General features: G+C 36.9%; 1 pseudogene; it reads right to left on the bottom strand.

Moving 5' to 3' along the window:
- Positions 1-2,637: 2,637 nt before the first annotated feature.
- Positions 2,638-6,618, bottom strand: LOC125085573 (dnaJ homolog subfamily C member 2-like; annotated as a pseudogene).
- Positions 6,619-13,825: the final 7,207 nt, after the last annotated feature.

The following is a 13,825-nucleotide window of genomic DNA, read 5'->3' as shown; positions in this document are numbered from 1 at the left end:
CTGTTCAGTGTACCTAGTATCTAACCCCAAGTAAATCATTTAATTTTAACCCAGCCTCAGTTTCTTCTGTAATATGAGGAAAACAGGTTTTGGTGTTGCTATTAGGATTAAATGAAACAAAGTAGAAAAAGTGCTGAACTTGTTCTCTAAACATAGCAGCTGCCAATAAACGGTAGCTATTGTTAATCCAACGCCACATGAAAGAGCGAGAGAGGCCTGCTATAGCCCTAAGAATTAGCATCTGCCTCCAAACTCAAACAGATCCGTCTGGACTTTAAATTCTATAGAAACTCAGACATTTCTTGGTGAGGTTTCCAAGAACAGTGATCAGCTGACACATCAACTCCTTACACCTAGTGCACATGAAGGAATAAAGGGGACTCCAGTTGCTTAAAAGAAAAATAGAATTTTACTGTATTCAATTACGTTTCCTGTTCATCTTGCCCTTTTGGTGGCCCTTGCAAAACAAAACAAAACGAAACAAAAGTCACAGTTGTATTAACCTTGCAGCTAATGAAGCATGCCCGGAACCAGATGCAACCTGGGGGACTCCAGTAAAGCTAGAATGGTGGCAGGAAAGGAAAACAAGCCCTTGCACCCTATGTGTGTGAATGGCTGCCAGAGGATGCAGGGCTCGCCCGAACCCCCAGGAGCTGGGTGCCCTGATGGCCATATACCTCAGGGGGTGGTTCCCAAACCTGGCTGATCACCAGAATCTCCTGAGGTGCTTTGCAAAAGAGCAGATTCCTACCTGCTCAGCTCAGACGTGACTGAGTCCGAATCTTCTCGGAGCGAATGAGGAGAGAAAGGGATTCTGATATCTGTACCATTAAAAGTTCTGAGAGGCTCTAATGGTCTGGGAACTGCTGATGTTTGGAATCTCTGTGTGTGTGTGTGTGTGTGTGTGTGTGTGTGTGTGTGCGAGCGAGAGAGAGAGAGAGAGAGAGAGAGAGAAAGAGAGAGAGAGAGAGAGAGAGACAGAGTTAGGGAGACAGAGAGAGAAAGCAGAAAACAGAGCAGTATGGGTTGTAAGACCTTTACAATTGTACGATTTATTGCACTTTATCTGTAAAAGTAGATGCAAAGCAATTCAGAAGCACCTGAAATCATTTTCTAATGAAGGTGATCAAAAACAAAGACTACAAGTTCAAAGGGGAAAAAATGTTAAGCAGAACCTGAGCTTTAGACCTCTCACTTTATTCTGATGTCGGAGCAGCATCCTTAGAAGATCCTTATATAATGACTCTTAACTAATTTGGATAACTTGTTTTCCCATGAGAGACAACAAAGTTGAATAATTTAAATATTTGGAATAAAAATCTAGTGTTTTCCTTTAGGTTTTCAAGTTTCCAGAACTTCAATGAGTTAATGAGAAATTTGCATTCAGTACAACAATAAATTAATTAATTATACTTGGAAGAAATCCAATTTCATGGGTTTAAGCTATTATTAAAATTCTGCAAATACTTTGATTTTCCAAGTCTAATCTTTTGATTTTTATTTACTCATTTAATAAGCTTTTTTGAGTACTATTACTATGGCAGACCACGGATTTAGATGGTGTTAATATGAAGAGGAGTTCTCCACATAAAAAAGAGAGGTGGAAGGTTTGGAAGCAGCTGTGCTAGGAGAGAAAAGAAACTAAGATTTTAATGAGCACTTACTCAGTGCAAGTCTCATTTATATACAGTATTCTATTTCATAGGACAATCTGATGACATAATTTGATCACTAAGAACTAAAAGTAACAAATTTCCTAAACCTGTGTTAAATAGTCCTGGAACTGGATGTACCCAGTGTTAGACAATACCGAAAAAAAAAAAAATGACCTAACTCCTTGCCCTTGGAAAATAAGACCCTGAACCAAATAAAATAGGTTAATTCCAACATTAGCTGCATACTTGTCTCCCTAGACCCCCGAATCCAAAGTTGTGATTTCATCATTTCTGCCCACCTCAACTAGTTCTCTACCTTGAATACTATCCAGCCTACCTAAATCCTATAACTATCCTCCGCTGACTTCTCCCTTCTGAGATATTACTGTCAAGATGATGTCCACCCTTACTACAGCAAATCCAATACACTTAGATTTTTTTGGCCAGTGGGTCTTGTTTTGTTTTTCTGGTGGCCTTTTGGGGAGTCAACTGTCAATTACTCCATTCTTTAATGAAGAAATTTGCCCAAACTCATCAGCTGTTATGAGCTACTTCCTTCAAGAGCCAAGTGTTAAACACAGCTGTGACTGACTTTGAAATTCATATTCTATTCACTGGTGTACACATTTAGGCACATGTACTAGATGAGGTAAAGGACATGCAGGTTTTTGCCATCTAGTCTCAGGTGCTCTCAAGCAAGCAACTTTAAAGAGGATGGCAGTATTAAAAGTGGCAATCCATAAATGCCAGGGAGATTCAAGTCCTTAAATCAAGTCAGGATATATTTACTGCCATCTGCTCTTCATGGTGACACAGCAATAAAATGCATAAATAAATGACTCACAGACCATAAGAGAGTTGCCTAAATGAGTCCCATAAACAGATGCAAACAAGAACAAAAGTCTAACTATTGATTGATAACAATAATTAAAGCTTAAAATGTTGCACATGATCCTAAAAAAATTATGTAAGCCCTTCTCTGTCAGTGTTCAATAATCTCATAATCATCAATTTTGGGGGCCTAAGTGTTGCATGGTTATTGAAAAGAGAAAACATCAAAAATGTAGCAGTCTTTCAGTTTCAAATGCATTGACTTCAAAATGGAACTGAGGTGAACAGAGGAGCTCTGTGTGACACAGAGGAGGTAGGTTTGGTCAATAGTCCCAGACAGTTTGATTAATTCTAAAAGAGGTAAAGAGGCAAACATCCTAAAGGCAAAATGGCATGAAGGAAAACAATGAACCATTTGCCAGAAAATATAAGATATGTTCTAGATATGCTGGCTAAGTGCTCCCAGCTTGGCCAGTGTGGTTCTAGGGTCAGAATGAAAAGGCCATGGTGAGTATTGACACTCTGCCTTTGAGGAGGGTCTGGAGGGACACAGGCTGGGTGGGGGTGTGGGAGGTTGGGGGGGATGGTACAGGAAATTCCATAGCAGGGAAAGTTTCTCTCGAAACCCAGTAGGGAGACACACCATGGCATTACCATCATTAACACTGGAAAATGCAAATTGTACTGTTGGTGAATGAATTAATAACAATGACCGCTAATACCTTCAGGTAGCACTTTTTTTGTGCCAGGCAATAATCTAAGTACTGTACATACACTAACTCATTTAAAGTGTATTTAAACCCATTGTGGGACACCTGGGTGGCTCAGTTGGTTGAGCTTCTGCCTTCAGCTCAAGTCAGGATCCCAGGGCCCTGGGATCAAATCCTGTGTTGGGCTCCCTGCTCAGTGGGGAGCCTGCTTCTCCCTCTCCCCCTCTGCCCCTCCCCTGCTCATGCTCTCTCTCTCTCTCTCTCATTCTCTGATAAATAAATAAAATTTTTTAAAAAGTAAATAAAGTTCACCCATTGGGCACCTATGAAGTAGGCCCTATAATTATCCTTATTTTATCTACGAGGAAATTGAGGCACAGAGAGAGATTCAGTGACATGTCAAGGTCTTATAGCTAGCAAACCAAAGAGTCAGGATGAATCAATCAATCAACTAATTATAATCCAAACACTTGTGATGTTCTATCTTAGCAGACAGAAATATATTCTTTTTTCTATTCTAATAATATAGAAATATACTCTACACTCATTAGCCTACTTCAGACGTCAAGTTTGAGTACTCAGTACTCACACGGGATGTAGGCTTCTCCCCTTGCTATGTGGCATTTTGTCCAGCCTGGGATGTTTTATGTAAACTGCTCTTAAAGTGTCTTCACGTTAGTTGGCCAAAACTGATTTGTTCTTTTCTATTCATTTTCAGAATTATAGTTAGTGATTTTGAGAATTATTTTTAATTTTTTATTTTTATCATCAATTTTTTGGTCTTGGAACAATGTCAAACTTATAGAAAAGTTGCAAGTAGAATTCAAAGGCCTTTTCTTCCTGGACCATTTGAGAACAAGTTGCCAACCCGATGCGCCATCACCCTCTAAATGCTTTAGTGTATCTTTCCTACAAACAAGAGCATCCTCTTACAGTCCACAACACAACCAACACAATCATAAAGTTAACACTGACACTGCACTACAATTTAATCCTCAGACCCCAGTTGTCTATTAATGTAGTTCATAGATCCAGTTCACAATCACACATTGCATCAAGACAGGTCCCGTTTCTAATCTCTTTTAGGATAGAACAGTTCTAACCTTGACACTCAAGACCTTGACATATTTGAAAATGACAGGCCAGCTATTTTATAGGATGCCTCTCAATTTAGAGTCATCCGATGATATTTTCTCCTCATTAAATTCAGGTTAGGCATCTTTGGTAGGAATATTCCAGAAACAATGCTGACATCCTCTCATTGCATTCGTAGGTGGTGCAGCTTTTGATTTGTTCCTTTATGGAGAATGTCACCTTTAACTATATAATTTAGGTCGTGTCTGCCAAGCTTCTCCACTGCAAACCTACTCTTCCCTTTATAATTAATAAATATTTTGTGTAGAAGCACATTAAAACAATGTAAATTTATTAATTTATATTAAATGGACTCATAACTTCCTATTATATTCAGTGGGTTACCATCTGTAAGATAATAGATTATATCTCTTGGAGGCTCAAATTGATCAGTGGGATCTCCTTCAAGCTAACTCATGTCCTTTTGTTGTTATTGTATTACTTTCTATTTATTTATTTTTTTATTGAGGTATAATTAACATGCAACAATATGTTAATTTCAGGTATACAACATAATGATTTGATATTCATATACATAAGTTTAATTAACACCCATCCATATACATAAGTCTAATTAACATATACATGATATGTATTATGTATATGAATATCAAATTTGTGTTACCAAATTTTGTGTTACCAAAAAAATTTTATGTGACGAGAACTTTTAAGATCTACTCTCTTAACAATTTTCAAATATAGTGTTATTAACTTGGGTCGCCATGTTGTACACTACATCCCCATTATTTATTTATTTGATAACTGGAAGTTGGTACCTTTTGTATCTCTTGACCTCTGTCACCCACTTCACTTATCCCCACCCCTCACCTCTAACAACCACTGATCTCTTCTCTGTATCTGTGAGCTTGGTTTTTCATTTGTTTTTGGAGTTTTTTAGATTCTACATATAAATAAGATCCTAAGTGAGATCCTGTCTATTTCTCTATCTGACTTATTTCACTTAGCACAATGCCCTCAAAGTCTATTCATGTTCCACATGGCAAGACTGCATTCTTTTCTGTTTAAGATTTATTTACTTATGTGAGAGAGACAGACAGAGAGAGAGAGAGAGTGATGGGGAGGGGCAAAGGGAAAGAAAGTCTTATGCAGACTCCAGGCTGAGCGCAGAGTCTGAGGCAGGGTTCCATCTCGCCACCTGAGACCACAACCTGACTGGAAACCAAGAGTCTGCTGCTTAACCAACTGAGCCACCAGGCCCCAAGACTTCATTTTCTTATGGCTGAATAATAGTTCATTGTAAATATACAGCACGATTTCTTTTTCTTTCTTTCTTTTTTTTTTTGTACAGTATTTTCAGTTTTACTATAAAAATGCACACAAAACAAAAATTGTCACAAGCCATTTTTTGGCTCTACTTGTGTTCAGCATTGCATTTCAGCAGCTTCTTTGCTTTTAGCATCTCAAAAGTTTCCTTACATCGTTTCATACCGTCCTTCTTTAGCCCACCAGGCACTGCTTTTGCTATGTGCTCCCATCTCTCAGATGTATTTACTGGGTATGTTTTCAAAGTTTGTTCCAAAAGCATCTGTTCTTCTGTTGTTCAAGGGGTGAAATCTGTGCGTGGACCTTCCACTAGGTTCTGAAGGTGTTGCGTTGTCTGCTTGAGGCACCACTCTATGTTCTTTTTAAAATTTATCAAACGCCTTTTTCTTTTATCATCTTATTGATGAGGATCAAGGTTTTGAAGACTCTTTACTTTATCAATAACATCTTTGGCGGTTCTCTTGACTCCAGAAGAAGGATGTATGTTCATCCTTAGTAGGATGTAGCCATAACTTCCCATGTTGAATTTGTTCCAGCAGGAAAGAGGTTAATTAGTAATTGCAGATCGGTAGTCTTCTGACCAATTTGTACTGCTGTTTCCACTTCACCAGTTGCTTTGTCTACATTCTTAAATGCTGTTGCATGTGACCTTCAGGCTCCTCTTCTCTTTTCTAACTTGTTCATTTATTTCTTATGTTTTTCCAGAGCAGCCTTTCCTACTTCTTTAGTAGATGGTGTGTTTCATTCAAACACTGTAAGCTTGCTAGTTCAAGACAATCACAAATTGTATCCACTTCTTCCATCATTAACCTGCTCTACCTCATTGTCAGGAAAGTGATTCCAGCTCTTAGACAAGTTTTGAAGTTTTTGCCTTTCCTTTAAATGGCCTTTTTTTTTTTTTTTCTGGATATCTTTTTCCTTCTTAGCCAAAAATGCTCATTGTCTGACTTCCTCCTCTTCTTTCTCTTCTGCTAATCAAACAGCTTCTGGTTCAGCTTGTCCTTGTTTTTCTTCAGTTTCTCTCTCCTTCCATTTTGCTTTGCTTTGGTTTTCTTTTCTGCTTCTTTTGTGGCTTTTTCTTCTTCCTCAGTTTTTTTTTTAATCCTTGGATCACAGCATTATCAACTAATGTTCTTATCCTGTTTATTTCTTTTTTTTCCTTTGTGTCTTTGTTGCTTTGTTTTTCAATCCATCTCCTCTCATCACGATATTATTTTTTCTTTTTCTTCTTCATGTAAATAATAAAATTCTCTCCAAGAATCAAAATTATACCAGAAAGAATGAAATGGATCTATATCTTCTAATGATGAATTCATAATACCAAGTTTAGGGACTTTTTTCTTTTTATTTGACCATCTGGAATTCCTTTCAAACACTGGGGAAAATACATCAAAGAAAAGTGTTCTTTGCTTTACTTTTGGAAGGAACCAAGTTATCAAAAGTAGGATCTACACTGTGGAATGCTTATCTTTTCACTGGATCAGATAGCATTTCATAAGCCTTAGTTATGCAAGTGAAGTAGTGTTATCTCTTTCTTTATTGGTTCACCAGCTGCTTTCCGTTTGTTTTAAAACCATTGCTTTATCTTCAGCTCTTTGTGATCAAGTGTTTTCAATGTGGGAAACTCTTCTAACTACAACCCTTCATCTTCTGATTCTTCTGATAACTCTTTTTATCCTCCAGTTCCTGAAAAGAGGCAGAAGCATTTTGTTTCTCCTCTTAACAAAAGCTTCAAACCTCATTCCCAGAGGTTCAGCTTGACAGAATGAGGAAGCAGTCAGAGCACGGGTGACAATGGCGCTATGGTTGTCTGCAGAGCTAGGCAGGAGCAGCATAAGGGCACCAGGCTACATCGTATTTTCTTTATCCATTCATCCAAAAATGGACACTTGTTTCCATATCTTCATTATTATAAATAATGCTGCCATGAACTTGGGGTGAATTCAAGTTAGTGTTTTCATTTTCTTCAGATAAATACCCAGAAATGGAATTGCTGGATCATATGGTAGCTCTATTTTTAATATTTTTGCAGAAAATTCATACTATTTTCCATAGTGGCTGCACCAACGTACATTCCCACCAACATTGTATAAGAGTTACGTATTCTCTATATTCTCACCAACACTTGTTATTTCTTGTCTCTTTCATAATAGCCATTCTGACAGGTATGAGGTGATATCTCATTGTGGTTTTGATTTGCATTTCCCTGATGATGAATGACATTGAGCAACAAGTACAGGTACATTATAAATTGGCCATCTGTATGTCTTCTTTGGAAAAATGTATATTCAGATCTTCTGCACATTTTTTTTTAAAGATTTTATTTATTTATTTGACAGAGATCACAAGCAGGCAGAGAGGCAGGCAGAGAGAGAGGAGGAAGCAGGCCCCCTGCTGAGCAGAGAGCCCGACTCGGGGCTCGATCCCAGGACTCCGAGATCATGACCCGAGCCGAAGGCAGCGGCTTAACTAACTGAGCCACCCAGGCGCCCCTCTTCTGCACATTTTAAAGCCAGATTTTTTTTTTACCATTGAGTTGCATGAATTCTTTACATATTTTGGTTATTAGCTGTTTATCAGATATATGATTTGCAAATATTTTCTCCCATTCAGTAGGATGCCTTTTCATTTTGTTGATGGTTTTCTTTGCTGTGCCTATATTCATTTGACATGCTCCTTCATTCCTAGAAAACTTACTCTTTGGCTCAATAAGATGTCCCAAAAGTTTTAACTGAGGCCTGGAATCAATCATCTCTAGAAAGCTCTGATACTTTTTAGTAGGAAATGACATTTAGAAACCTGGATGAAAAGTTTGCTCATTGCTGCTGGGGTGGAGAAGGGATGCTACTGCAAGGCCATCATACATACACAGCACACATCTGTATCTATTTCTTTATTATTTAAATTATTATATTTATTGAAATCATGAGTTCACACAGATACAACAAATCCCAACCTAACACCAAAGTGTCCATTCCAGTTTTCTCCCTTTCCAACAGATAATGAAAATCCTGACTCCCATTTTTCTTGATGTCTTTATCTTTTTGATTACCCCCCCTCATTTTGTAATCCATGTCCCGTTATTGCGGCCATCTTTTCCCTATATAGACAGCATCTTTATTCTGCTCAGGCTCTGAAACCTCATGGCTAGGCTTCCCTATACTCATGGGTGCTCACTTCACCCAGCTTGCACTCCAACATTGCTTTAGGGTGCCCTGCCCTGTGAATGCCCTCCTCACCCAGCTCTGGCTCCCCTACACAATAACTACTGCACAATGCCCACCTTATTCTGACTTTAATATCTGAGCTTTTCAGAAAGGAGAAAGGAAGCCAACTGATACATTATCAAATGCTATTTTAAAACATGGGAATTGTTCCAGGAAATAAGAAATCACCAGAAACTTTCATTTGAATCTCCTAGAAAAAGATTTTCAGCAAATTAAAGCATTTTTAAATGAATTCTAACCATGAAGAAAATGTTTATTTCCCATGAAGATCTTGTATCAACCAATAAACAAAACTGTAGTCATCATACACAACTTTGTGAAATTTCCCCCAACATATACATGACCCAGAGTAAGTACAAATGTAGACTCACATACCAACAGAAGAGATACTGGAAAGGTCTAACTCACATTAATAAGCTTTCAAATTAAATATGTTCTGTCCTCTTACCTTGACAAATTATCTTTCATAACAAAAATTTTTAAATGTATGAAACTATGTTTTTTATATGATCAAAAGCTAAATATCAAAACAACTGTATTTAATTGCTACTGCACATCTTGGGTATTCTGTTGATGAGTCAGTGATAACTGATTAGCAACAAAACATTCATTAATTATATTTATTCCATGAAATTTACTTTTCTAGTTTCCATTCTAGCAAAATCACTAATTATGTGGTTATAATCAAGATTTTTCACATAGTTTCTACTCTCAGTCATTCCTAATTAGATGGCCTTTCTTGAACCAGAGAAGTTCCTATATAAGTTTTTGTTTGTTTGATGGTTACTAATTTCAATTTGGAGAAACTTTACTGAAACAACCGCAACTAAAATAAAATCTCTAAAGCATTACTTAGATTCAGAAACAAATCATGAACTTTTTGTATCTTATTCAAACATTGTTTAAAAAGCTATATATGAAAAATTATTATGATTGCTAAATATTACAAAATATTTTAATTTCACCATATAAGTCACTATCATTTAATAGTTTTTATCATTTCTTAAATCAATATCTATATCCAAACGTCTTATATAATCAGTTACTACACATGTTTATTTATGTAAGACCTACATGTTTATCAATGTAAGAGTAATATGAGTCATTTAATATTATACAGTATTTCACAGATATAATGTTCAGTTGTAAGCAAGTAAGAAAATGGATGCTAGGCAGTATTGGAATATGATAATTCATTATGTGAAAATCTATTGTATTCATATTAACTGAGAGGAAGAAATTGGCAAGTTAATTAATTTGCTTTTTTTCTCTTACCTAAGCGCTTCTACTGCTCAAATCTTTCCCTCAAAAATGTTTGTTTCTAATATTGGCAGTGGCACAATCTATAATCATCACCACTCAGACACAGTTATTTTTTGCGTTGAGGACATGTAGCAAGGGGTGAGGAGATGAATGCTTTTGTCTCAAGAGGGGATTTAGGATCACAGGTCATGCTGTGCCACAGAGGAGCTCATCTCATGAGTGACACAGTCTACACATCTCTATTTGTGTTTGTGATGCCTCTGAAACATTGCAAAGGCCCTTTCGCTGGAGTCTAAGGACAGTAATGTTATGCTGCCTATAGGGTGTTAAGTACTATACAAAATAACAGATGAAATTAAAAGACATGGCATATTTCTTCATAAGTCTGAAATCTAAATGGGAGTGACCAGGGGAGGGGAAGGAGTACTAAGATCCATAAAGTGAACAAACATAATAAGACTGAAAGTAGCCAAATGTTGAGAAATATGAGGCACTTTGTACATATTATGCACTGAATCCGCATAAGTCCCAGGCTGTCCCAAGGGTAGGGAATGTCTCAATAACCATGGAGCTTCAAAATCAATGAACAATAAATGTTGAGAATGAAAGAAAAGAGCATGTGGCCCCTGAATTGATGAACTCAAGCTTCTAATGCCTTAAAAATGTCTTCACCCCCAGTTTGTCCTTCACTTCTTTCTTTCTCCCACCTGCCCTCTTAATTCTTCTTTACTCCCTCAAAGGCATACCTTTAGAAGTTAAGCTTATGCACTTCCCTAGTTTTAAGATACCAATGCATGTTTGACGTTGTCTTTTTTACTTTCTTGTAATTAATATTTACTGTGGGAGTTTGGGCATGCTAGTATACACATTTAACAATTTACCTGACATTAGGGAATTTTTTTTCCTATGCATTTTACATGATTTCATGTCTGTAGATGAAGGTTCTGACAAGGAAGTGAGGCACAGTAATCCTTAACTTTATTAGAGATGTTTTTACAACAAAGTAAAATCCTTGAGATGATTTTCCAGACTCATTAAAAATGTTAAGTCTTAATCATGCCCAGTATCTAAGAGAAGAGAAATAACTAATGTGGAATGAACCCAAATTGTTCTTCATCTGTTGTGGAACAGAGCTATATACACACAATCACTCACACAAACACTCGCAGGCATGCTCTAATTCACCCTCTTAAATGTCTGATATTTGATCCTATCTTGGTTAGCTCTGCTTGCTTTAATTATAATCAAAAGCTGGGAGTTGAGAAATAATCCAGATCTTTGTCAAGCACCCACAAAGTTCATGGTACCATATGAGGTCCTTGGAACATAGTGTACAGAGGAGACAGTCCTATTCTTCAAGAGCATATAATCTAAGAAGAAAGGAAATAAGAACATACAATTACAGTAACTACAAAATGAATAGGCCAAAGACTGCATTTCCAAGTTAGAGAACGGGCTGAATCAATTCAGTCTTACCAAAATGCTGGTTTGCACCAAAGCATACACAAAAGGAAAGAAAGAAGCCAACTGAGAGCATGATACATTTGACTTAACTTTTTAAAATTAAGGTAAAATGTACTTACAATGAAATGCATAGATATTAAGTACACAATTCAATTGGTTTTGGGGCGCCTGCGTGGCTCAGTGGGTTAAAGCCTCTGCCTTCAGCTCGGGTCATGATCCCAGTGTCTTGGGATCGAGTCTCGCATCTGGCTCTCTGCTCCACGGGGAGCCTGCTTCCTCCTCTCTCTCTGCCTTGCCTCTCTGCCTACTTGTGATCTCTCTCTGTGAAATAAATAAATAAAATCTTTTAAAAAAACAATTCAATTGGTTTTAACAAATGTACATACTCTTATAATGAAATAGTAATTATGATACAGAGTATTTCCATCAACCCAGACAGTTCACTAACATCTGTAGGATCTAATATGGTGATAGCTCCTTTTTCATCCCTGATTTTAGTAATTTGTGTTTTTTCTCCTTTTTTCTAGGTCAGTTTAATGATTTCTTTCAAAAAGCCAACTTTAAGCTATTAATTATTCTCTGTTGTTTATATATTTTCCATTTTATTGATTTCTGCTCTTTATTTTTTTTCTTTGTACTTTTTTTACTTTAATTTGCTCCTCTTTTTCTAGCTTCTTATGGTAGAAACTGAGGTCATTGATTTGAGAATTCGCCATTTGCAGACATAAGCATTTTTATTTATTTATTTTTTAGGATTTTATTTATTTATTTGACAGATAGAGATCACAAGTAGGCAGAGAGAGGTGAGGGGGAAGCAGGCTCCTTGCCAAGCAGAGAGCCTGATGCAGGGCTCGATCCCACAACCCTGAGATCATGACCTGAGCCAAAGGCAGAGGCTTAACCCACTGAGCAACCCAGGCACCCCTGACATAAGCATTTTTTAAAAAGTAAAACATTTTCCCATAACTTCTGACGTACTTGTTATTGTAATTCGGTTTGAAATATTTTCTACTTTCCTCTATGATGTTTCCTGACACACAGCTTATAGAAAAATGAGTTGTTTAATTTCCAAATATCTGGAGTTTCTTTAGGTATTTTTTTGTAATTAATTTCTAATTTAATTTCATTATGTTCTCTTTCTTTAAAAAAAAAATATTTACTTATTTGTCAGAGAGTGAGAGAGGGCACAAGCAGGGGAAACAGCAGGCAGAGGGAGAAGCAGATCCTCTGCTGAACAGGGAGCCCAATGCAGGACTCAGTCCCAGGACCCCCAGATCATGACCTGAGCCAAAGACAGATGCTTAACTGACTGAACCACCCAGGCATCTCTAATTTCATTATGTTCTGAGAATATAGCCTATAAGATTTCAACCTTTTGAAATTTACATGGAATTATTCTATGAGCTAGCATATAGTCTATCTTGGCAACCATTCCATATTCACTTTGAAAGAATTCATATTCTGTAGTTGTTGAGTGTTCAAATAAGTCAAGTTGATTAAGCTATCTTCTATATCCTTATTGATTTTTGTCTACTTGTTTTATCCACTTGTTACATTAATTACTAAGAGAGGTATGTTAAAAATTGTGCATTTGTTGCTTTCTCCTCTTTGTTCTGTCAGTTTTGATTCATATATTTTGAAGGTCTATTATTAGGCTTCTAGATACTTAAGAATTTTATATCTCATTGATGAATCAATCTTTTCATCATTATAAAATGCTCCTCCTTTATCTCTGGTGATGTTATCTGAAGTCTAATTTGCATGATTTTGATATAATAACAACTACTTCCTTATGCTTATTGCCTGCATGATCTATCTTTTCTCCTTCTTTTACTTTGAACTGTGTTTAATTTGAAAGGTCATTCTCCCATAGACATGGGCATCTCTCTCTCTCTCTTCTTTTTATTTTGTTTTTTTAATTTTATTTATTTATTTTTAAAGATTTTATTTATTTATTCGACAGAGAGAGATCACAAGTAGGCAGAGAGGCAGGCAAAGAGAGAGAGAGGAGGAAGCAGGCTCCCCGCCGAGCAGAGAGCCCGATGCGGGACTCGATCCCAGGACCCTGAGATCATGACCTGAGCCGAAGGCAGTGGTTTAACCCACTGAGCCACCCAGGTGCCCCTCTCTCTTCTTTTTAATCCATTCTGACCATCTTATTCTTTTAATTGCAGTATTTAATCCACTTATAGGGAATATAATTATTGATATCATTGGGACTGGGTTTACAGTCTTGCTTTTAATTTTCTGTATGTCC

This window comes from Lutra lutra, chromosome 15, assembly GCF_902655055.1.
Source record: "Lutra lutra chromosome 15, mLutLut1.2, whole genome shotgun sequence".
NCBI classification, from domain to species: domain Eukaryota; kingdom Metazoa; phylum Chordata; class Mammalia; order Carnivora; family Mustelidae; genus Lutra; species Lutra lutra.
This window is presented reverse-complemented; position numbering and strand designations above follow the sequence as displayed.